Source organism: Bubalus kerabau, chromosome 1 (assembly GCF_029407905.1).
Source record: "Bubalus kerabau isolate K-KA32 ecotype Philippines breed swamp buffalo chromosome 1, PCC_UOA_SB_1v2, whole genome shotgun sequence".
Taxonomy (NCBI): Eukaryota; Metazoa; Chordata; class Mammalia; order Artiodactyla; family Bovidae; genus Bubalus; species Bubalus kerabau.
Window position 1 is genome coordinate 59506868 of NC_073624.1, and position 22594 is coordinate 59529461.

General features: G+C 40.7%; 1 long non-coding RNA gene across 4 annotated transcripts in view; it reads left to right on the top strand.

Moving 5' to 3' along the window:
- Positions 1 to 16605, top strand: part of LOC129649307 (uncharacterized) — a 29342-nt gene extending 12737 nt beyond the window's left edge. The window contains exon 4 of one of the 4 annotated variants that reach the window (XR_008713084.1): positions 16511 to 16605. This is a non-coding gene — a long non-coding RNA (uncharacterized LOC129649307). Of the gene's footprint in view, positions 1 to 5049; positions 5166 to 10094; positions 10465 to 16510 lie in introns of those variants that run through there. The other 3 variants (XR_008713083.1, XR_008713081.1, XR_008713086.1) reach the window with 3 other exon arrangements.
- Positions 16606 to 22594: the final 5989 nt, after the last annotated feature.

Genomic DNA, 22594 nt, shown 5'->3' on the forward strand with positions numbered 1-22594 from the left:
GAAGCCCATATATATATATATATATATACACACACACACACACACACACACACACACATACACGTACACACACACACATGAACATAAACATATATACATATGAACATATGTATATGCATATACATATGTATGTATGTATGTATGTATACATACATATACACTTTTTTGTAGGATCCTAAGACCTATGTATCAAAACAAAACCTAAGTAGCATTTTGATTTCCAAAGGTTTATGTTCATTGATTGTTTTTAAAGTTTCAACAATGAGCAGGGTAGAAACATATTTATTATCATAAATACCATTTGCAAGAAAAATTGATTGCAAGAAATTATATTATACTAATTTCCTTAGTGTTTGCTAATATTTTCCTCCATCTCAAATCCTTGAAAATGTGGAAACACAATCCAATTTTTATTGTCTCAATAATAAAGAAATAGTGTTCTAAATACATCTGCTGAATTTACACAGAGTTCTCAAGTTTTGATAGGACAGTATATAAAATGGTCTAAGAGTAAAATAAATCTAGTAGTTTTTGCACTTGTGCATTTCTTAAGTGTGCAGCGTTATGGAAACATAGAATTTAGTGAGACAAGTGTCCAGTGTCATGTTTATTCTGTAGGACCTAAACGGGAAATTTCACTGAAATTCTTGGTACTGTTAACTGCAAAAGAGCCTCACTGTTTTCTAGGAGGGAACAGACTATCTTTTTTACATTGTGTGGTAGCAGTGGGGTAGCTCTTTTTTTTTAATTAAAAATTTTTTTCTATTGAGGTATAGTTGACATATATTATCATTATATTAGTTTCAGATGTGTAACATAATGATTTGATATTTGTATATATTGTGAAATAATCACCACAATAAGTTGTTAACATCTGTTACATAGTTAAAAAAATTGTTTTCTCTTGTGATGAGACCTTTTAAGATCTATTCTTGCTGCTGCTGCTGCTGCTAAGTCGCTTCAGCCGTGTCCGACTCTGTGCGACCCAATGGACTGCAGCCTACCAGGCTTCTCCGTCCATGGGATTCTCCAGGCAAGAACACTGGAGTGGGTTGCCATTTCCTTCTCCAATGCATGAAAGTGGAAAGTGAAAGTGAAGTCGCTCAGTTGTGTCTGACTCTTAGTGACCCCATGGACTGCAGCCTACCAGGCTCCTCCATCCATGGGATTTTCCGGGCAACAGTACTGGAGTGGGGTGCCATTGCCTTCTACTCTTAGCAACTTTAAAATATGCAATACAGGGTTATTAACTGTAGTCACCATGGTGTACATTACATCCCTGGGACTTAATTATTTTATATCTAGAAGTATGACCCTCCCCTTCACCCAGTTCTTCCACCCTCCACCCCCTTCCTCTGACAACCACCAATCTGTTCTCTGTATCTGTGAGCTTGGTTATTTGCTGCTGTTGTTTATAGATTCCCCACATAAGAGAGTCTTTCCTGTGGCTCAGCTGGTAAAGAATCTGTTTGCAATGTGAGAGACCTGGGCTTGATCCCTGGGTTGGGAAGATCCCCTGGAGAAGGGAAAGGCTACCCACTCCAGTATTCTGGCCTGGAGAATTCCATGGACTGTGTAGTCCATGGGGTCTCAAAGAGTTGGACACAACTGAGCAACTTTCACTTTCATGTAAGAAAGATCATACAGTTCTTTGTCTTTCTCTATCTGACTTATTTCACTTAACATATGCCCTAAAGGACCATCTATGTTTTTGCAAATGGCAGGAGTTCTTCTTTTTTTAATGGCTGAATAAAATTACATTGTATATATGTGCATACCACATCTTTTTAAAAAATTGAATATAGATGATGCAGTGGGGTGAAACATTTTTTAGCTTTGCTAAAAGAGGCTGTACAAAACACAACTCTGAGAGAGTAGCTATAAGTCCACCTTTTTAAAACCAGTAGGTTTTTACCCACTCAGGGGCAGGGCTGAGAGAGTATAGAAAACCATCCTCATAGTTCTGTGCAGAGTCTAACATGTGGCTCCTGCTAGTTAGCCCTTTGAACTGGTTCATACCTTTTAGGTCTTAAGCAACAGAAAGCTGAACTCAAACTCATCTAACCTGTTAGATGGTTTATTGGCTTCAGATCAGTTCAATTCAGTCGCTCAGTCGTGTCCCACTCTTTGCAACCCCATGAATCACAGCACGCCAGGCCTCCCTGTCCATCACCAACTCCCGGAGTTCACTCAAACTCATGTCCATCGAGTCGGTGATGCCATCCAGCCATCTCATCCTCTGTTGTCCCCTTCTCCTCCTGCCCCCAATCCCTCCCAGCATCAGGGTCTTTTCCAATGAGTCAACTCTTTGTATGAGATGGCCAAAGTATTGGAGTTTCAGCTTCAGTGTCAGTCCTTCCAATGAACACCCAGGACTGATCTCCTTTAGAGTGGACTGGTTGGATCTCCTTGCAGTCCAAGGGACTCTCAAGAGTCTTCTCCAACACCACAGTTCAAAAGCATCAATTCTTCGGCGCTCAGCTTTCTTCACAGTCCAACTCTCACATCTATACACCACTGGAAAAACCATAGCCTTGACTAGACGGACTTTTGTTGGCAAAGTAATATCTCTGCTTTTCTATCGCATTGCAAAGTTGAGGTAGAATGGCCTTCAGGGTTAGTTTGATCTGAGAGCTCAATTATGTCACTTGGGACTTAGTTCACTTTTCAAGTGCCAGCTTTATCCAAAGTTTTCCTGCCCGTATAGTTGCAAGATGACTGTCAGTAGCTCCTGGACCTATGTACTTTTGTGTCAGAGAAAGATAGACTTTCTTCTCCAAATATCAAATAAAATGCTGGGCTTCATTCTGATTAAACCACTTTGGGTCATGTCAATAGTTTCTGTGACCAGAGAAGCTACATGATGATAGATCACTGAGGTAAAAGGTGACTGGCTCAGGCTAATTAGATCTGGAGCTGAAGGGGTATCAATTTCCCCGTGACTAAGCATAGAGGAGAAGTAGCTCCCCAGAGGGAACTCTGAGTACTTTTAGAAAAGGGAAGTTTTAGGTAGTCAACTCAACAATTGCCCACTACATTTTGTTTCTTTATCCTCTGCTAGCCACACCACATGGCATGCAGAATTTCTCTGACTGGGGATCAAACCTGTGCCCCGGGCAGTGGAAACTCAAGAGTCCTAACCACTAGACCACCAGGAAAGTCCCATAGTCATGATTTCTTAACGCCTCTTCTTGCAGTTGGAAGTTCTTGAGCTTGATTAATAATCCTTCTGCTCTGTCCCATTCCCCACCAATCCTTCTCATTCTATATCATACACGAAGTCTGTTTTTAGAAGGATGGTTCTATAAGAAGGTGGAAATTTCCTTGGAACTCATTTTTTCCAACCCAAAGCAGTGAGGTCATGATAAAAAGCCTCTTCTGCAGTGTTGGGATGGAGAAGGAAATGGCAACCCACTTCAGTATTCTTGCCTGGAAAATTCCATGAACAGAGAGCCTGGCAGGCTCCAGTCCATGGGCTGCAAAACAGCCACACAACAGTGCTGGGCACAAGGACCGTAAGAGTAACAACGTCTGAAGGTGAGAGCCACCTGAAATCATGGCATGCAGGATAGCGCCAGCAATGGCCATGGAAAGCATGTGGTCAGCATAGACAAGGTACGCAGTAGAAGCAAGTGGCGGGACTTGTGCCCCTGGGTGTGCAGTCACAGGTCAAGTTTCTTGGATGGTGGGAGGTCTGGAACTTCCAGTTCTAACGTATTTCCTTGATCAAGGATGTGATGTGCTGCCTACCAAGGACTTACTGGTCCCTGTAGCTGATAGCACAAGGGAGAACTAAGGCCAGGACAGAAGACTTCATTACCTGGAAGGCAAGAGAATAAGAGAATTGAGATGTTCCCATCTAGGTGGGAGGAAGAGGATATACCGCTGAGGGCAGTGAGATTCAGTCATTCATGAAATATTTATCGAGTTCTGACTATATCCGAGGGGCTGTGCTGGCCTTGGAGATGTAATGATGAACTTGTGAGCTCTCCTGATTGCATGGAGAATTCAGTAATGGGAGCATGCACTAGTCAAGTTTCTTTTGGCTCTGGGGAGCAGAAGTGACCCAGGCACAAGACAGAAGGAGCAGGGTCTACGACAGCTTGGGGCACCTTACTGGCTAGAGTTACAGTCTTCTCTGAGAGTGCTGTTGTTGGTGTGAAGGGGTTTCTGTGTCCAGAGACTGTGGGTCTCAGTTCCAAACTCCTAGAAGGAGAATCTGATTGGTCCACCTTGAGTGAATCAACTAGGGTGCAGGGCCCAAGGTGATGAAATACAGACATGGTGGTCAGAGGCCTCCCCTGTTGAGTGCAGTTTGCAGGGAAGGGCAGATGCTGTGAACCTGAAGGCACTCTCTGTGGACAGGGAATTAGATAAGCAGCAGCAGTTACAGCCCAGTGTCAGCAGTGCTGTGCTAAGGAAAGCACAAAGTTGTGTCAGGGTGTACCAGTCAAGATTCTTTTGGAGGCAAGGTTTAGAAACCCAGCTGAAACCAACTTAGGCAAAAAGGGGAAGTTGCTGGAAGGCTCACATTGAGAAGGGTGAGGGGCAGGTGCTATCAGGGGTCTCTGGAATTAAGAACTTGAATCCTACGAGATATTTTTTCCTTAATCTCTCAACCCTGCTTCTCTCTGTGTTGTCAACTTCTTTTCCTTAGAAATAAACATTTGAAATTTGAAATATTGCCACTGGCAGCTCCTTAGTCCCATATATTTGGCCTCACCACCAGAGAATAAATCTTTTTGTCCAGTGGCAGTTACAGAAATCCTACAGAATGATCCTGATTGGCTTGACTTCAGTTATGAATCCATCCCTTAGCCAATTAACTGTGTCTAGAGAGGTAGAGTAGTGTAAAAGCATATTCCACACTACAGCTTCATGGTGGTTACATGACAAACCAAAATGATTAATACTCAGTGCTTTAGGTTAAAAGTCATTAAGTCATGTCTGACTCTTTTGTGACCCCATGAACTGTAGCCTGCCAGGTTCCTCCATCCATGGGATTTTCCAGGCAAGAATACTAAAGTGGATTGCTGTTTTCTCCTCCAGGGGATCTTCGTGACTCAAAGATTGAACCCATGTCTCCTGTGTCTCCTGCATTGCAGGTGAATTCTTTACCACTGAGCAATCTGGGAAGCCCAATATCCCCTGTAAGAGTTATCTACTGCATAAGTTACCTCTAAACTAGTGGTTTAAAACCACAATAAATATTTATGATTTCACATAGTTTCTGTGGTTTGAAATTTGATGTCAGCTGGAGCTGAAATCATCTGAAAGCTTGACTGAGGTTGCACGATTCAATTCCATGACAGCTCACTCCCATGGTGCTGAGTCCCTTTATATGTTGTTCTGTCCACAGGCAGCTTGAGTTTCCTTATGACATGGTGGCTGGCTTTTCCCAGGATGAGCAATCCAAGAGGGTGCAAGGTGAAAGCCATAGTGTCTTTAATGGCCCAGCCTTAGAAGTCACACTGTCTCATTTATGCAGTATCATTTTTTGTGTATTGGTCAGCTCTACTAAATGAGGGAGGGGGCTGTACAGGGGTGTTATTCCTAGGAGGTGAGAATCAGAGGGGCCATCTTGGAGCTAACTTAAGCTAGCACTTTCCTTAAAACACCTCCTGAAGGCTTGGGATGTTAAAAGTTGTTACGTGAGGAAGGGGATTTGCTGTCAAGTCAGTTTGAGAAAGGTTATGTTAAACCAAGTTAAACAGGTGTCTTTCCTGGAGTGTTTCCATACAGCTTTTAGTACATTGAAACCTGCTTTGAATTCCTGAAGAGGGGTAGAAGTCAACCACAATTTCTTTCTCATTCTCCAGCTTTTACTCCAGTGGGCCCTTCTGCCCTCCCTCACCCCCAGTTCCTTCCCTCTAAAAACATACCAGAATGCTGCCTGTCCCTTGTTAAAAAAGTGTGTTTCTGGCAAAGCAATACAGTTTCATTTGGAATTGCTCATCCTCAACCCTTCAACACCTTCCTGTTCATTTGGGCAACTCACATCATGAGAACCTAGGCATGATTAAAAAGTAAGGGGACACATTTTCTTATGAGGTGAGCGGACAGTTTGAGGAAATTCTGCACAGAGTTTTATTGAAGCTCTCTCTTGGCAGTGCCACTGGGTAGTACTGAGTCATATAGTGACAAACACTGAAGACCAGCAGTCATTCTTACGTGTACGATTGGGTGGCTTCTTTAAGATATGTTTGTGGGTCGATCCACAAAATATGATCTTGTATGTTGAGGTTTCGCCAGCAAATACTGAACCTTTCATTTTGGGACCTTCTCCACCTCCTCTTAACTAAGTGGGTTATTTTTTGGTTGTTGTTTCTTTTGCTTAGGTTATTTGTTATGGCAACAATCCAATTTATTTAAAGTGTCTTATCACGTTTCTGGGGCTTCCTGGTTACACCATCTTGAATTATTTAGCTCAGTGTAAACACTAAGGTAGAACGTAAGTGAAAGCTTGCACCGTATGTGGTTATGGAAATGTGGAAATGTGCTTGTTGACATGCTTCCAAGCACAGCATCTGCTCTTATGCATCTTTTATTATATTTTGCCTCAAACCCATATAACAATTGATCTCTACCACCTCATAATTTTTAATTTAAGACAGTTTTCCCTCTTATGTTTTTAATATTTGGGAGCAAAAAAGCATCTAAGTTAAAAAGAAGAATAGTTAGAAAAAATGTCTTTCCTGAGATCTTTAATTTCCTTTGTCCAATGCATAGTTTTTAGGGAGAAGTGAAGTCTGTGCATTTAGAAATGTCAGGTCTTCTGAATAGTATCTCAAATGGAAAAACCAAAGTTTATTCAACCTGTGATTCACCTGGAAGTTCACATAAAGGCTGCTGAGAGTAAAATTCCTCTTTCCATCCTTCTTCTCCAGACTGAAAATTTGGACTTCCTCTGGGTTCGTGATTACAGTGCTCTCAGGCATCCTGCCTTTCTGCACAGGATGGAATTTCACAATGTCCAGTGTTGCCTAATGGCTTCTTTTATATTTCAAATCTGCCTTAAGATCCTTTGGTCATCTCTATGGAGAGAAGACGTAATAAATCCCCACATACAACCCCACAGAGACCTGTACATGTACAGCTGTTGATTTCTGAAAATAATGAATCATGTAATAAGCTAGTGTTCATCTACCTTCTTGAAATAGCACTTGAAACAATCTATTATTAACAGTGTTTCCTGAGTTCTCAAAACCAGAGAATCAGCTCTATCTAGAGGACCCAACTCCCTGTTTTTTTCTTTTCGGCTGTGAGCAAGGCATGTGGGATCTTAGTTCCCCAACCAGAGATTGAACCCACACCCCACTGTGTGAAGTCTTAACCACTAGACCACCAGGGAAGTCTCTAGGGGACAAATTTCTTGATTTACCAAAACATGCATTGGTTTAAATGAGAGAAGGAAGCGCAACCACCTAGACTATAAAGCTTGCTGCTTTTAAAAGTAGGGGAGATGCCTAAGGACCTCCAAATACCGAGTATATCAGTGTCTCCCTGGTGTGGCAATCCACTATCAGAATGCAAGATGATTTTCGGTGGTATATGGATAAACTTTCAAAAAAACCTGTGGTCATTATTCACTTGTAGTGGGTTGAATTTGTGTCCCTCTCAAAATTCCAGAGCCTCACGAACCACACAATGTGACCTTAAGTGGTTGCAGGGTCTTTGTGGATGTAATTAGTTAAGGATCTTGAAATGAAATAATGTTAGACTTACAATAGGCTTTGAATACAATGACTGGTGTTTTTATAAGAGAAAGGAGAGGGAAATTTGGACAGAGACATTAGAGAGACGACAAGCTCATGCAAATATGTAGATAGAAATCGGAATGATGTGCGTACAAGCCAAATAACATCAGGAAGCTAGGAGAGGGGGTGTAGGGCTTCCCAGGGGGCTCAGTGGTAAAAAATCTGCCTGCAATTCAGGAAACATGAGTTCATTCCTGGGGTTTGGAAGATCCCCTAGAGAAGGAAATGGCAACCCAATGGCAAGATCCAGTATTCTTGCCTGGAAAATTTCATGGACAGAGAAGCATGGCAGGCTGCAGTCCATGGGGTTGCAGAGTCGGACATGACTGAGCATGAGTGCAGGAGAGGGGTGTGGAATAGTTTCTCCTCCAGGAAGAACCAACCCTGTTGACCCCTTTATTTTGAACTTCTGGCCTCGTAAATAGTAAGAGAATAAATTTCTGTTGTTTTAACCCACCCAGTTTACAGTATTTTGTTATGGCAGCCCTAGGAAATGAATACATTTTAAAATTTATTATATAAAATATGCATGGTGTGTAGAACTTGTTATTTCACAGTAATTATTATTTAGACAGAAATTCCCTAATTAATTTAGGTAGCAAAAAAGTGCATTGATTTTAAAAAATTAAGTAAATAATCCCATAGGAGGTAGGAAGATGTTGCAAAAGTGATGCGGGTGCCACATGGATGGAGGACCAGCTCGGGAAGCATTGCTCTTTGCAACTCACAGGCTCCTCCTTCCACCTGGAGTGGCATTATGGAAGATTTGAATCAGCTCTTATCTCCACCCCTAATCAGTGCTGTGATTTGGATAAAATACAAATAATGGCCATGACAAGCCCATCTTCCTCAGCAGTAAAACGGGGCCAGTAATAAATATCTCACAGAACTTATGTGGGATTTATAAGTTCCCTTTCCTTCAGTCTTGAAACACTGAAAGCTTAGTTATCTGAACCCACTTTTGCTGAGTGTGGGGTGGGATCTCCTGGCAGCTGGGCTATGTACAAAAGAACGTTTTGTAATCGGTACTCTCAAATGTGAGTTGCGGGTGATAAATATACAGGGCTGAGCAATAAGAGAAGTGAGTTGTGGTAATGCAGTAGCAACTGATGCAAATTGCCCTTGATGAGTCATAGCTGAAGCCAACTATCTATTATTTCTGGGCCTCATGCATTTTTCTGAGTTATGATAGCCTTTATTTCTCTCTCTTTTCAACCCTGTCATCTTGAGTTCATAAAAGTGAGTAAAAGAATTCTAGACATAGTCTGATATATCTTAGATATAGTGAAGTGCATATTTGAAAAAGTTCAGAGAAATTTTATAAATTTGAAGTGGATCCCTGGAAATACTCAAAAATGGTTTCCTAAGCAGACTTGGTTGATATCAGCAAGGTGACCTGAAGTGTGAATAACACACCTTACATCTGTTATATCCTAGACAGTCGGTAGGCACTGTGTTCAATGCTATCTTATTTAGTCAGCCCTGAAATCTCTGAGGTAGGTAATAAAATACTAGAACTCTTATTTTAGAGGTGAGGAAACTGAGGCATGAAGAAGTTAAATAACTTGTCCCAGATCATCAAGCAAGGCAGTCTGCTCTGAGAGAGCTTGCCCTCCTAACCCCTTTGTTATGCTCTCGAAAGGCTTAAAAAATGTAGTAATACAGGAAAGGGGAGAATGCCTTTAAATGGTGCAAGAGAAATAACTTGGTCTTTGAAGTCACGAAGATCTTATTGCAACCCTGGCTCTGCCATTTAGCAGTTATTTGACCTCAGGCAAGCTACTTGAGCTTGATGCAACTCAGATTTTCCGTATGTAAAATGGATGCAATAATATATCCATCATAGCATTCTTGTGAGGCTTAAACAAAATGTATTCAGTGCATGGAAAATAGCCTGCATTGTACCAAATATTTCTCCTGAGGTAACTTGCTTAATCTTTACAAACAACTCTTTGAAGTGGATGTTCTTATCACTCCTACTTTACAGATGAGAAAATTAAGATTTAAAGACATGAAATAACTTTCTGAGTGTTACCTAGTTGGCACATGGCAGAGCTGGAATTTAAACCTAGGAAGTCTGACTCCACAGCACAAGCTCTCATCTAATACTTTCACTATCTTCCTTTCCCATGGACTTGAGAGTTGGGGTTAAATACAAGCTTGAGAAGATTCTACAGGTGTAGCAACCAGTGAAAAAGCCTGTTCATATTTAGGGCACATTCAGACAAAAATAGGGTCCAGTACAGATGTTATCTGTGCTGTTCAGATTGTATCTGGAGTGGTGTGTTGAAGTTTGGATGATTTTTTTTTTTTTTGGATGATATATTTTTTTAACAGGTACTAAGAAACTGGACTTGGAGGAGGAAATGACAACCCATTCCAGCATTCTTGCCTGGAGAAGCCCATGGACAGAGGAGCCTGATGGATCACAGTCCATTGGGTCGCAAAGAACTGGACATGACTGAAGCATCAAGGCTGTATATTGTCACCCTGCTTATTTAACTTATATGCAGAGTACATCATGAGAAACGCTGAGCTGGAAGAAGTACAAGCTGGAATCAAGATTGCCGGGAGAAATACCAATAACCTCAGATATGTAGATGACACCACCCTTATGGCAGAAAGTGAAGAAGAACTAAAGAGCCTCTTGATGAAAGTGAAAGAGGAGAATGAAAAAGTTGGCTTAAAACTCAATATTCAGAAAACTAAGATCATGTCATCTGGTCCCATCACTTCATGGCAAATAGATGGGGAAACAGTAGAAACAGTGTCAGACTTTATTTTTTTGGGGCTCCAAAATCACTGCAGATGGTGATTGCAGCCATGAAATTAAAAGACGCTTACTCCTTGGAAGGAAAGTTATGACCAACCTAGATAGCATATTGAAAAGCAGAGACATTACTTTGCCAACAAAGGTCCGTCTAGTCAAGGCTATGGTTTTTCCAGTGGTCATGTATGGATGTGAGAATTGGACTGTGAAGAAAGCTGAGCGCTGAAGAATTGATGCTTTTGAACTGTGGTGTTGGAGAAGACTCTTGAGAGTCCCTTTGACTGCAAAGAGATCCAACCAGTCCATTCTAAAGGACATCAGCCCTGGGATTTCTTTGGAAGGAATGATGCTAAAGCTGAAACTCCAGTACTTTGGCCACCTCATGCGAAGAGTTGACTCATTGGAAAAGACTCTGATGCTGGGAGGGATTGGGGGCAGGAGGATAAGGGGACGACAGAGGATGAGATGGTTGGATGGCATCACTGACTCGATGGATGTGAGTCTGAGTGAACTCCGGGAGTTGGTGATGGACAGGGAGGCCTGGCGTGCTGCGATTCATGGGGTTGCAAAGAGTTGGACATGACTGAGCAACTGAACTGAACTGAACCAAACTTCTAATAGCCAATACATATACCTGAATGCTAGTTACTTAAAATTAGGAACATAAGCACCAAACAGATTTTATACATATATTTGCTGATCAGAGCATCTCGTGTGTGTGTGTGTGTGTGTGTGTGTGTGTGTTGGGGGGCGCTTATATTCTTTTGTCAGAATGTATATAACACTGTGGTAAGCTAACTTGTCAGCTTGCAAGTAGGGTAAAATCACAGGCCTTTTACAGTTTCTGGCTTAGAATGATCGTCAAAAATTGATACGTCATAAATTAAAAAAAATACTGATAGCTCATGGACTTTCCTGGTGGCCCAGTGGTTAAGACTCTGTGCTCCCAATCCAGGGGACCTGGTCAGAGAACTAAGTCCCACATTCTGCAACTAAGAGTTTGAATGCAGCAACTAAAAATACCATATGCCACAACTAAGACCTGGCTCAGCTAAATAAACTTTTAAAAAATTGATTTCTCATTATTTTGTTAACTTGATTTATTAACTTATTTTCATTAACTTTATATCTCATTATTTTATTAACTAAATTTAATCATATGAACAATAGTTCATATATGGTTTTGAATATTTGTATCTTGTCATCTGCAAGTTGTATGCTTATATTCTTAATTAATATTAAGTTATTTTTAATTAGATGGTTGATTTTTTTTAACAGTGTAAGGGTTTTAAAAATTTATTTGTAACATTAGGCAAAATTATTTAAAGTCCGTACATTATTTAAAGAATTTTACATGTGATTGCTTCCACTGTCCATCAAAGTCACTTTAGTTCCTCGAAAACTTGAGTCAGGGTTTATCTTTAAGACAGCCCTTTTCCCACCCCCAAAGTTTTGCTTTATTTCAATCTCTAAATGATGCCAGGCACTGATCCTAGGATTGAGTACAGAGTTCCAAGAGTAGCATGAAGTTTTAGTGTCATTTCCATATTCATGAATGGTGTGAACTTGGAAAAGACCTTTACCTTCTATGAAGATGTAATTAATGGAAAATTGTCTGTGAGCCTCAAAGAATCATAAATAAATAATGCACATACATACTTTCATTAGTTTATCTTAAAACAGATAAGTGTAATAGCTCACAAATATTTGTATGTAGGACCAAGGTCTTTGGATGTTGAACACCATGTAATCATTCTCCAACAAATAATCTGTAATTGATCATTTTTAACTTTTAGTCTTAGTGTCTTCAAAAGGGATGATAATTTAAAAAGAAACTTGGGAAGCAATTTTAAGAAGATATCTCTTTTTAAAATAATCTATGCTTAATCCACAGTTGTCCTGTCAGTCAGCCCATAATTCTTTTAGTTGGACTTCTTTTATCTCCACTTGAATATGCACACACTGATAATATCAAACATTTCCCCACCTAGGATCTTTGGGACCTAATTCTTCAAGTAATTTACTTTGGGGTGACTTGTAGGGTCAGTGTAGATGGATTTGCCTGGGTTTTCAATTTCAGACACCCTCTAAACCTAATGAGTTCAAAGCATATACACTTCAAAGCTATTACACCCAAGAATATTACAGACTGTGGGAAGGTATAAAAATGAAATACTAGGTCTCTCATACTTTTAACGGTTCTTATAATTCTTTCCAGAGATCTAACAAATAGTTCTGTGAATGGAGCAAAACCAACACAGTTAACTCCATGAGGCATTTCCAACAATGTGAGCATGCGAGTCTATAGGAAAAACCCCATAGGGATAGATGTCAACTCTTAGGTTGTTTTTTTACTGATCGATAGAATATATATGTATTTAAAATATTTGTCTGTATTTGGATAACTCAGATAAACTGTGATACATATATATTTAAAGTAAAATAAAGTATAAAATTTTATTATATCAATTGCAAATATATTTTGTCATAATTCACTTGCTTTTCGACTTTGTTTATATGTCTTCTGTCGTACACATAATGTATGTTGAGTTTTATGTTTTGTCAAGATAGCTTTTTCTTGGGCAATTCCCTGGTAATCCAGTAGTTCAGACTCTGGCCAGGGTTCAATTGCTGGTCGGGGAACTAAGGTCCCACAAGCCTTGTGGCCAAAAAAAGATTGCTTTCTCTCCCCAAGGTATAAATATATTTTCCCATATTTTCTTTTATCCTTAAAAAAATTTACATCTTAAATACATGTGGAATTTATGTTTTTTATGTATGATGTGAGAAAGGCTCTGTGTCCTAACACCAGTTTTTAAATAATATGCCAGTACCTTTCTGATTTTTAAATGCCTCATTTATCACATACTAAGATCACTGACTGTTTTTCACAGTACCACATTATTTCAATTACTGTGACTTTATAATATACATTTTAATACCTGCTGAAGTTAGTCCTGTTTCTTGTTTTAAAAAAACCCTTGGCTTTTTTGGCTTAACTCATAAACTTGAAAACTAGCATGCTAATTCTTTAAAATGTGTGCTCAATCATGTCTGACTCTTTGCAACCCCAGGCTCCTCTGTCCATGGATTATCACAGCAAGAATACTGGAGTGGGTTACCATTTCCTCCTCCAGGGGATCTTTCTGACCCAGGGATTGAACCTGCGTCTCCTGTGGCTCTGGCATTAACAGGCAGATTCTTTACCTCTGAGCCACCTGGGAAGCCCAGTTCTATAAAATATCCCCAAATTGCATCACATTTTAAATTTAACTTGGGGAGCATTAATATCTGGATAATATTAAACCTTTTAATTAGGAATATCTTTTATGACTTTCATTAAAATTATATGGTTATCTTCAATAAGTTTCATAATTTTAAGTTTTTCCTAATTCAGAAATTCATTGAAACTGAATTTGGCTTTCATCTCAATTACGTTTTCAAATTCGTATTGTAGAAAAGCTGTAGATTTTTATATGTTAATCTTGTTTCTGTGTCTCTAGAACTATTTAGTTAGTCCATATAGATATTATGTGATTGCCTTGAATTTTCCTGGTATCTGTCTACCATGCCAATATTCATATTTATTTTTTTCTGCTTTTTTTGTGTTGACTAGTAACTCCAGGACAAAATTATTGACCGTAGGTATCATTATATATTGTTCCTGACTTTTATGAAGATGTGGTTTAATTTTTTTTCAGAATGACATTTGAAAATTAGCAATATGTTAGTAATTGTTAAAGATGAGTGATAGATACATGGAGCTCATTAATCTGTTTTCCCTATATTTGTATATGCTTGAAAACTTTTATAATAAAGAGTTAAAAGAGTTAAATAAATAAAGGAGAACAAGATGTTTTAGGTTTTTGGTAGAAACTACTTTCCAAATTAAGGAAGTATCTTTTTTCCTTATCTTATTGTAAATTTTTATTTGAATATGTTAGTCTGTCAGTCGTGTCCGACTCTTTGAGACCCCACGGACTGTAGCCCACCAGGCTCCTCCGTCCATGAAATTCACCAGGCAAGAATACTGGAGTGGGCAGCCATTCCCTTCTCCAGGGGATCTTCCCGATCCAATGATAGAACCTGGGTCTTCTGCATCGCAGGCAGATTCTTTACCATCTAAGATGGGAATAGAATTAAATGTGTCTTCAAAAAATTTTTTGAAAGGAAAACTGTGACAGGGTCCACTCGTTTGGAAAGACCAAGGAAAAAAGCAGGAGAATCTCAATATAAAAAAATTGAGAACTCATTCATCAAACATTTAGATTGGCTTCTCTCTTTTCATCAAGTGACAGTTTTCAATGAGATAAGTGTCTATGGTACTTAGCACATTGCTGAAAACACAGAAGGGACTAAATAAATGTTTCATTGTTAGAAGGTTTTTGTGGGGAATATATGTAGGATGTGGAAGCTGTATTGCATCACCTAGACTACCCCCTCCAGGACTGAAGGACATCCTCCCATCACCCTGAGCTGTTGGGATCATAGTTGGCTGATGCTCTCCAGCTGCCAGTCGTTTTCCAGGAATTGCATGTGACTGAAGAGAATCACTTTGTTCAAGCTTCCACCCTCTCCTCAGGAGCCTCTGTGTCGGCTGACTAGCCTGAGTGCAACAGTAACATCCCAGCACCCTTGTCCTACTCAGGACAGCCTGGAAGGGCTCTCCCAGCTCCAGGGCTCCCTGTCAGCTGGTTGAAGCTGTAGGGTTGCCAGATAAAATAAATACAGCATGTCTAGGTAAACATGCTGAATTTTAGATAAACAATAAATAATTTTTAAAAATCAGTGTGTCCCACATATTGCATGGAACATATTGCTGCTAAAATTCTTTTTGCTATTTCTCTGAAATTTGAGTTTAATTGTGCACCCTGCACGTTCATTTGCTAAATCTGGCAGCCCCGAGAGACATCACAGCCTAACTTCATCTCCTATTTTCCTGCTTCTCTTCTTCATTCCTCAGCCACTTTCCTGCATGCTGACCTGTCTCAAAGTCTGCTTCTGAGTAACGAGTCTACAATAAAAACTTAAAACACCTTTCTTTGTCCTGCCTGAATTTTACAACCAGTTGAGAGATTGGCTGCTGCTAAGTTGCTTCAGTCGTGTCCGACTCTGTGTGACCCCATAGACGGCAGTCCACCAGGCTCCCCCATCCCTGGGATTCTCCAGGCAAGAACACTGGAGTGGGTTGCCATTTCCTTCTCCAGTGCATGAAAGTAAAAAGTGAAAGTGAAGTCGCTCAGTCGTCTCCGACTGTTCGTGACCCCATGGCCTGCAGCCTACCAGGCTCCTCTGTCCATGGGATTTTCCAGGCAAGAGTACTGGAGTGGGGTGCCATTGCCTTCTCCTGAGAGATTGGCACATGGGTTCAAAAGATTCTCTTAGACTGATTTTTGCAGAGCTGAGACTAGAGAATACAGCTGAGAGCCTAATGGGTTCACCCGTATGTCATTCCCAGTTGCATTTACTCAGAGCCTGCCACTAAGCCTATTTCTATTTCCTGTTTACCAATTAGTTAAGTCATTTCTCCTCTCCTGGGGAGGTGTGAGTAAGGGGGTGGGTGAGAAGCCAGGATAGTTTCTCCTGCAATAGTCCCTCTCCATGAAAATATGAAGCCAGGGAAAGAGGTCTCCTACCACAGTGTTTTGTTTAAGATAAAAGCAGCCCTGTTTGAATGGTCAGTGCAAAGGAGTATAGAGGACCCTAATGCAAAACAGGCTGGGGCCTTCCAAAAATATGACTTCTGTCTCCTTTACCTCCTCTGTCTCGTCTCCTCCCCTAAGTGAAGGGTTTCCTCAGGACATGCTTATTCCTTTTCTCTGTGTGATCTGCTTTGTAGAGCTTTTATGGGCATGACCTTCAGATCAACTTTTGCCTTGGACTCTCTCGTGAGCTCCAGTTCTCTCAGTATATTGCCAGAGATTCTGTCCTCTATACCTCAGTTTTCTGAAAGTACTCTAACTGTGGTATGTCCCTGCTTCAGGCATACTCTTTCGCTTCGGTGTGAACAAATTCTCATTCAAGCTGCCAAGCAATGAGGAGCATGTCTGAGGAGGATGTGGGAACCTGGGGAAAGGAAGCATCAAGATTTCAAGAAGAGCAGGGACTGGAGTATGGGACAAGACACAACAGTCTTTGTTTTCAATTCTTAAAGTATCTATTTCTTAAGTGCTGACTATGTGCAGGTGAGGAAGGAATTCCAAATGCCCTGTGAAGGGACCTCAGCTACAACCGTTGGTAGATTTCTACTTAAGTGCTTCACTGTTATGGAGAAGGCAAACCACTCCAGTATTCTTGCCTGGAAAATCCCATGGGTGGGGGAGCCTGGTAGGCTGCAGTCCATGGTGTCACTAAGAGTCGGACACGACTGAGCGACTTCACTTTCACTTTTCACTTGGAGAAAATTGGAGAAGGAAATGGAAACCCACTCCAGTGCTCTTGCCTGGAGAATCCCAGGGATGGGGGAGCCTGGTGGGCTGCCGTCTATGGGGTCACACAGAGTCAGACACGACTGAAGTGACTTAGCAGCAGCAGCAGCAGCTTCACTATTAATGGGGCTCACTTTTTTTTGACTGTGCCCAGAGGTATGTGGGATCTTAGTTCTCCAACCAGAGATGGAATCCAAGCCTCCTGTAGTGGAAGCGTGAAGTCTTAACCACTGAACCCCAGGGAAGTCCCTAATGGGACTCACATTCTGCGTGTTTTGCTTCCTTTTGACTTAACTGCTGGATTAAGTTTTCCCTCTTAACAGCTTTTGCCTCTTCATTTTCCTTATGCTTTATGGTTCTTTCCAAGTTCATGACCCTTCTTAGTACCCTTCAGGGTCACCTACATTAACAGCCTTATTTTTGTGTGTGTGGTCTTCTTGGATTCCCTGAACAAATCACCTGATCAGCTGTGCTCAGGGTTTTGAGCCAGGACAGCTCACGGGTCCTTGGTCAATCTATTGTTGTCATTTTGTTGTTGTCATGTCGGACTCTTGCGACCTCACGGCCTATAGCCTGCCAGGCTCCTCTGTCCATGGGATTTCCCAGGCAAGAATACTGGAGTGGATTGCTGTTTCTGGCTAGTTCACCACATGCATCAAATGACTGGTGATTCTAATTGTTTAAGGCAGTGATTTTCAAGCTGTGCTCTTAAGAGCACTCAGAGGCTCCATAGGAGGTGAGGGGCATGCTGAATGGATGCACTTCCTAACTTCCCTTTTTCTTCTTTCACTAAAATGATTCCAATTTCATTCATCTTATATTTTCAGGCTCTAAGATTATATTTGAAAGACGTGTTCTGCTTGAAGCTTTTCTAAGTGTGTCTGTTCTGGTTTTAGTCATACCTTTTCCTTTTCCAGCTTTCAAACTATTTGAGAAGTAGATGCAGTAGTTAGATGGAGAGTTTTAAAATGACAACCCTATATGCAAGACAGCAAAAGAGACACATGTAAAGAACAGACTTTTGGACTATATGGGTCAAGGCGAGGGTGGGATGATTTGAGAGAGTAGTATTGAAACATGTATATTACTATATGTAAAATAGATGACCAGTACAAGTTTGATGCATGAAGCAGGGCAGTGAAAGCCGGTGCTCTGGAACAACCCAGAGGGATAGGGTGTGGAGGGAGGTGGGAGAGGGGTTCAGGATGGGGGGTCACATGTGCACCCGTGGCTGATTCATGTCGATGTATGGCAAAACCCCCATAATATTGTAAAGTATTTAGGCTCTGATTAAAATAAATGAATAAATTAAAAAAAAGTCAGCTTTATTATGAGTAACACTCAACTGGGGATTGCAGTCTGGATCCATGGCAATAACTAGGTATCCTAATATTGTTTCTCTAAGCCTTGACTTAGGACTGCTCATCTAAGGGGGTAATGACTTTCCCTGAGAATCCCTGGCTTTTTCTTCTTTATTAATTCTTAAAGTTTCCATGCCCAGTGTGATGATTTCCCTTGGCAGAGAAGATGGTCAATTTCTCCTCTTTCTTATTTCTTGAAACCACACTGTTCATACCAACCCTAACTCCTCTGAGTATCCTCCTGTGACCGCAGGTGGGAGCTGTATCTTTTGTTACCAGAAAGCTCTAGAATCGTACAGAGGAGGAGCATGAATTAAACTATCAGCAAGGTTGGTCTGCATTCTTGGCTGAAAATAAGTCCCTATTCTATTTCTCATTTCAATTTATGCTCAGCTGCTAGATGATAGAGTATATCAGAAATCAGGCAGTGAGCCCAGATGACAACATAAAATCCTTCAAGTAATATAATATGACAAATATAAAAAACCCCCCACATTGAAAGTCCAAGAACTAAATTCTTTTCCTTTATATAAATTTAAGTGCAAAGAAATTATAGCTCTTACCGATTTACGCTGCTTAATCTCAGAAGGGTTACACTCAAACTCGGGATAGAAACTGCCGTTGGCAGCTCTGGCTTCTTCTGTTGGAATAATACCGTTTTCTGTGAATCATCAGCATGGTGAACTCAAGATTTTCTGCTTTGCACTTTCATCACACAAGCTGGATTTCACTTTTTTGCTATCTTTGAAATTAGCGCTAATATTTGACTCACATTGACCAATGGAATGTGAGTTGAAACAATGTGTTACTTCCTGGTGGAAAATTTATGAGCCAGTGGGCACTTTGCTTAGACCTTCTGCTCCAGCACATGTGGAAATTTTGGCTTGAGATGGAACATCCAGTGGAGGGGGTCCCTGATTTACTGTGATTAGTAGAATTCCCTAGCAATAGAATGTAGTGTAGAAGGAGAATCTTTACTGATACAGTATCATCCTGATTGATACACCTTCTCAGGAATATGGAGATTGAATTAATCCAACCTATAGTCATTCAAAAGCCCCACTTTCTAAGGAGTCTAAAACCTGAATAGGTCATATATAAATACAGTTATTCAAGCAAAAAATTTAAAAAATAGTCACATCCTTTGCCTCTTGAGTAATTATTACAAGCAAGGTGACCTTCCCAGAACCGTTACCTTGTTCCTGACCAGACTTTCAGGGGTATTTGAAGGAAGGAGAGAAACAGTGGAAACACATGATGCAAAGAGAAAGGCCTGTGAATCTCAGCCTTACCAGGTATCAGTCAGTCTGTGCCAATTGCTTGGAGACCATGATGACCAAATAGAAACTCAGGAGAATCTTCCTTCAGATATCAATTATGGAATAACTATGGCATCAGGCCCTGTGTTTACTGTATCTTGGGGGAAATTCCTCAACGAATAGTACTTCCTGTCCCAGAGAACAGCTTTTGTAAAATTTAGAAATTTGCCGAAGTGCCATGCCCCGACAATTATTTGAGATGCCCTTCTTTCCTCTTCAGCATATTCAAAGCTTCCTTACTCCCAACTGCCTTTTGAAGCCTGCTTCTCTGCCACACACACCAGCGTAGAACTAAATGTGAGCCCTGTAAGGTATTGCTTCTGATTTGTTCCCACGAGAGGCATTTCTAGTCCTTTATTACACTGGCTGTTACCATGGTCTGTTTTGCAATTGTCATTTGGCCACCTCATGCCAAGAGTTGACTCATTGGAAAAGACTCTGATGCTGGGAGGGATTGGGGGCAGGAGGAGAAGGGGACGACAGAGGATGAGATGGCTGGATGGCATCACCGACTCGATGGATGTGAGTCTGAGTGAACTCCGGGAGTTGGTGATGGACAGGGAGGCCTGGTGTGCTGCGATTCATGGGGTCGCAAAGAGTCGGACACGACTCAGCGACTGAACTGAACTGAACTGAACTGAAACTAGGGGGTAGGCTGTTTACAGCCTGGGGGCAGAATCCAATCCTCTATATATGTGTGTATAAATACGGACTGTAGCCTACCAGGACTCCTCTGTCCTTGGGATTTCCCAGGCAAGACTACTAGAGTGGGTTGCCATTTCCTTCTCCAGGGATTGAACTCATGTCTCCTGCACTGTCAGGTGAATTCTTTACCACTGAGCCACCAGGGAAGCCCAGACTTACATTTACATTTATATAAAACATATCACTAACTTATCACATTTATTGAAAAATATAATGATTTTTGCATTTTAAATGGTTGAAAAATCAAAAGGATAGTAGTTCGTGACATAAAAATAATATGAAACCAAGCTTGATGTCCATATGTCAAGTTTTATTGCAATACAGCTATGCCCATTCATTCCTGCCTAGGGTGTGGCTTCTTCCACATCCTGAGACCTAGTTGAATAGTGGCAACAGATTGTATAGCCTACAAAGACTAAATACTTATTAAAGCTGGCTCTTTACAGGAAAGGTTTGCTGACTTCTAGCCTAAGCATATAAATTTTGCTCCGCTCCCTAACTTGAAACTGTTGTTACTGTCTCTGATGTGTTCCTAGGAGCCTGGTGAAAATCAACACTTTTATAGTGGGTTCGGTCTTGGACTTCGCCTTTCTTTTTTTTTTCTTTTTTTTCCTGTTTTGACTAACTTCTGAAACTCAGAGGAATAAGCACTGCCTTCACTACAGCTTTGCCTGAAATAATGAGATATGACCTACTGGTCCATTTTCCTCCATGGTTCCCGTAACCTTTCCAGGAAGGCTCAGCTAAGTTTAGAAAACAAGACACAACAAAAACCTAACTTTTTTTTTCCTTTCAATTTAAATTTCACAGAAGAGTTTTATATCCTGGTTCATGCTGGTTTTGGGAAGCTTGGCAATTTGGGGGTTAGAGTTGAAGGGTAAATGACCTGAAGAGTGAAAACTCAGACCTTTGATCTGGCCGGCCCTTCCTTTCTGATTTTATATGTGGTTCAGCAAAACTGTGTGAATTGTCCTGATTCAGGGTTCTGATTCTATTATAAACCAAAGATAAGCAAATATTTGGCACAGGGGCGTCAGACAAGCACTGGGAGTAATCTGCGGATGTGCAAACCTCCATCCTCACCAGAGGTCCTGTGACACGGCAGGAAGCTCACGGCAGGAGGAAGAGTTTGCTTTTCCACAATAGGACTTGAGTTCTTCCTCTGGAAAATGGCAGGCGCCACTCTTTTTTCCCTAAAGAGTCTTATGTTGCAATATCCTAAAATAAAGTCCTCTTCCAGCAAACAGAACATATTTTCAGTCCACCTTTTGTCTCCCAGCAGGAAAGCAAGTCTAACACCTTTACAGTTCCTCAGGCCTCATCTAGTGTCCCCACTGAAAACTAAACTTCTTAATTCATCCCATTCCTTCTCTTCATAAACAGGGCTGATTCTGAAGGATCTGAGTGTCTTTTTACTTTATCTTTTCTTATTTCTTTACTCCCGCTTCCCCCCACCAGACATCTCTTTCCCTAACATACTCTATTAGAGTTTGATCCCTGGGTGGGGAAGATCCCTAGAGGAGAGCATTCTTGCCTGGAGAATCCCATGAACAGAGGAGCCTGACAAGCTGTGGTCAATAGGGTGGCGAAGGGTTGGACAGTATTTAGCAGAATGGACTTAGCACCCATGCACAGACTACTTCAAAATCTAATTCAAAACGTTTTGTGTTCTCATATAAAAGCCTCAGTTTTAGTACTCCTTTTTGGTATTAAATATTTAAAGAGACTTGTAATGATATTTTTGTTTAACGCTGCTGAGTCTCCCAAGGACATTACCTCTCCTGACTGGTTGAATACATCGCACTGGGATAAAGATGATTTAGTTTTAAATGATGCAGTTTCCTGGAGGAATTCTAAGCAAATTTTGGACCATGATTTACAAAACAAACTATTGTTTAGTACTTTTGATCCAGGTGTTTAAAAGGTGTTTAAAACCAACACCTTTTTAAAGCAGCCACATGTATTACCAGACCCATTAAAAAGCTTCTCTGTGTCCTGTTCTTTGGGCTTAGTTCTTAGGTCAGAGTGCCAATTACACTCTTAAAAAGTGGTTATTGATTGTCCAAGTAAAGTGTTAATGATTCAGGAAAATATCTTTCCTTTTCAAGAAGACTTTCTCTTCATATTTAGAAGTAAAACACAGACAGGCTACTTCAGGGTGATAATATCCTGGAGCAAGATGAAATAATTTGACAGATAATAAAAAAATGAAGATTCTTATTTGGAATAGGAGACTCCGAATTGGCTGATTTGG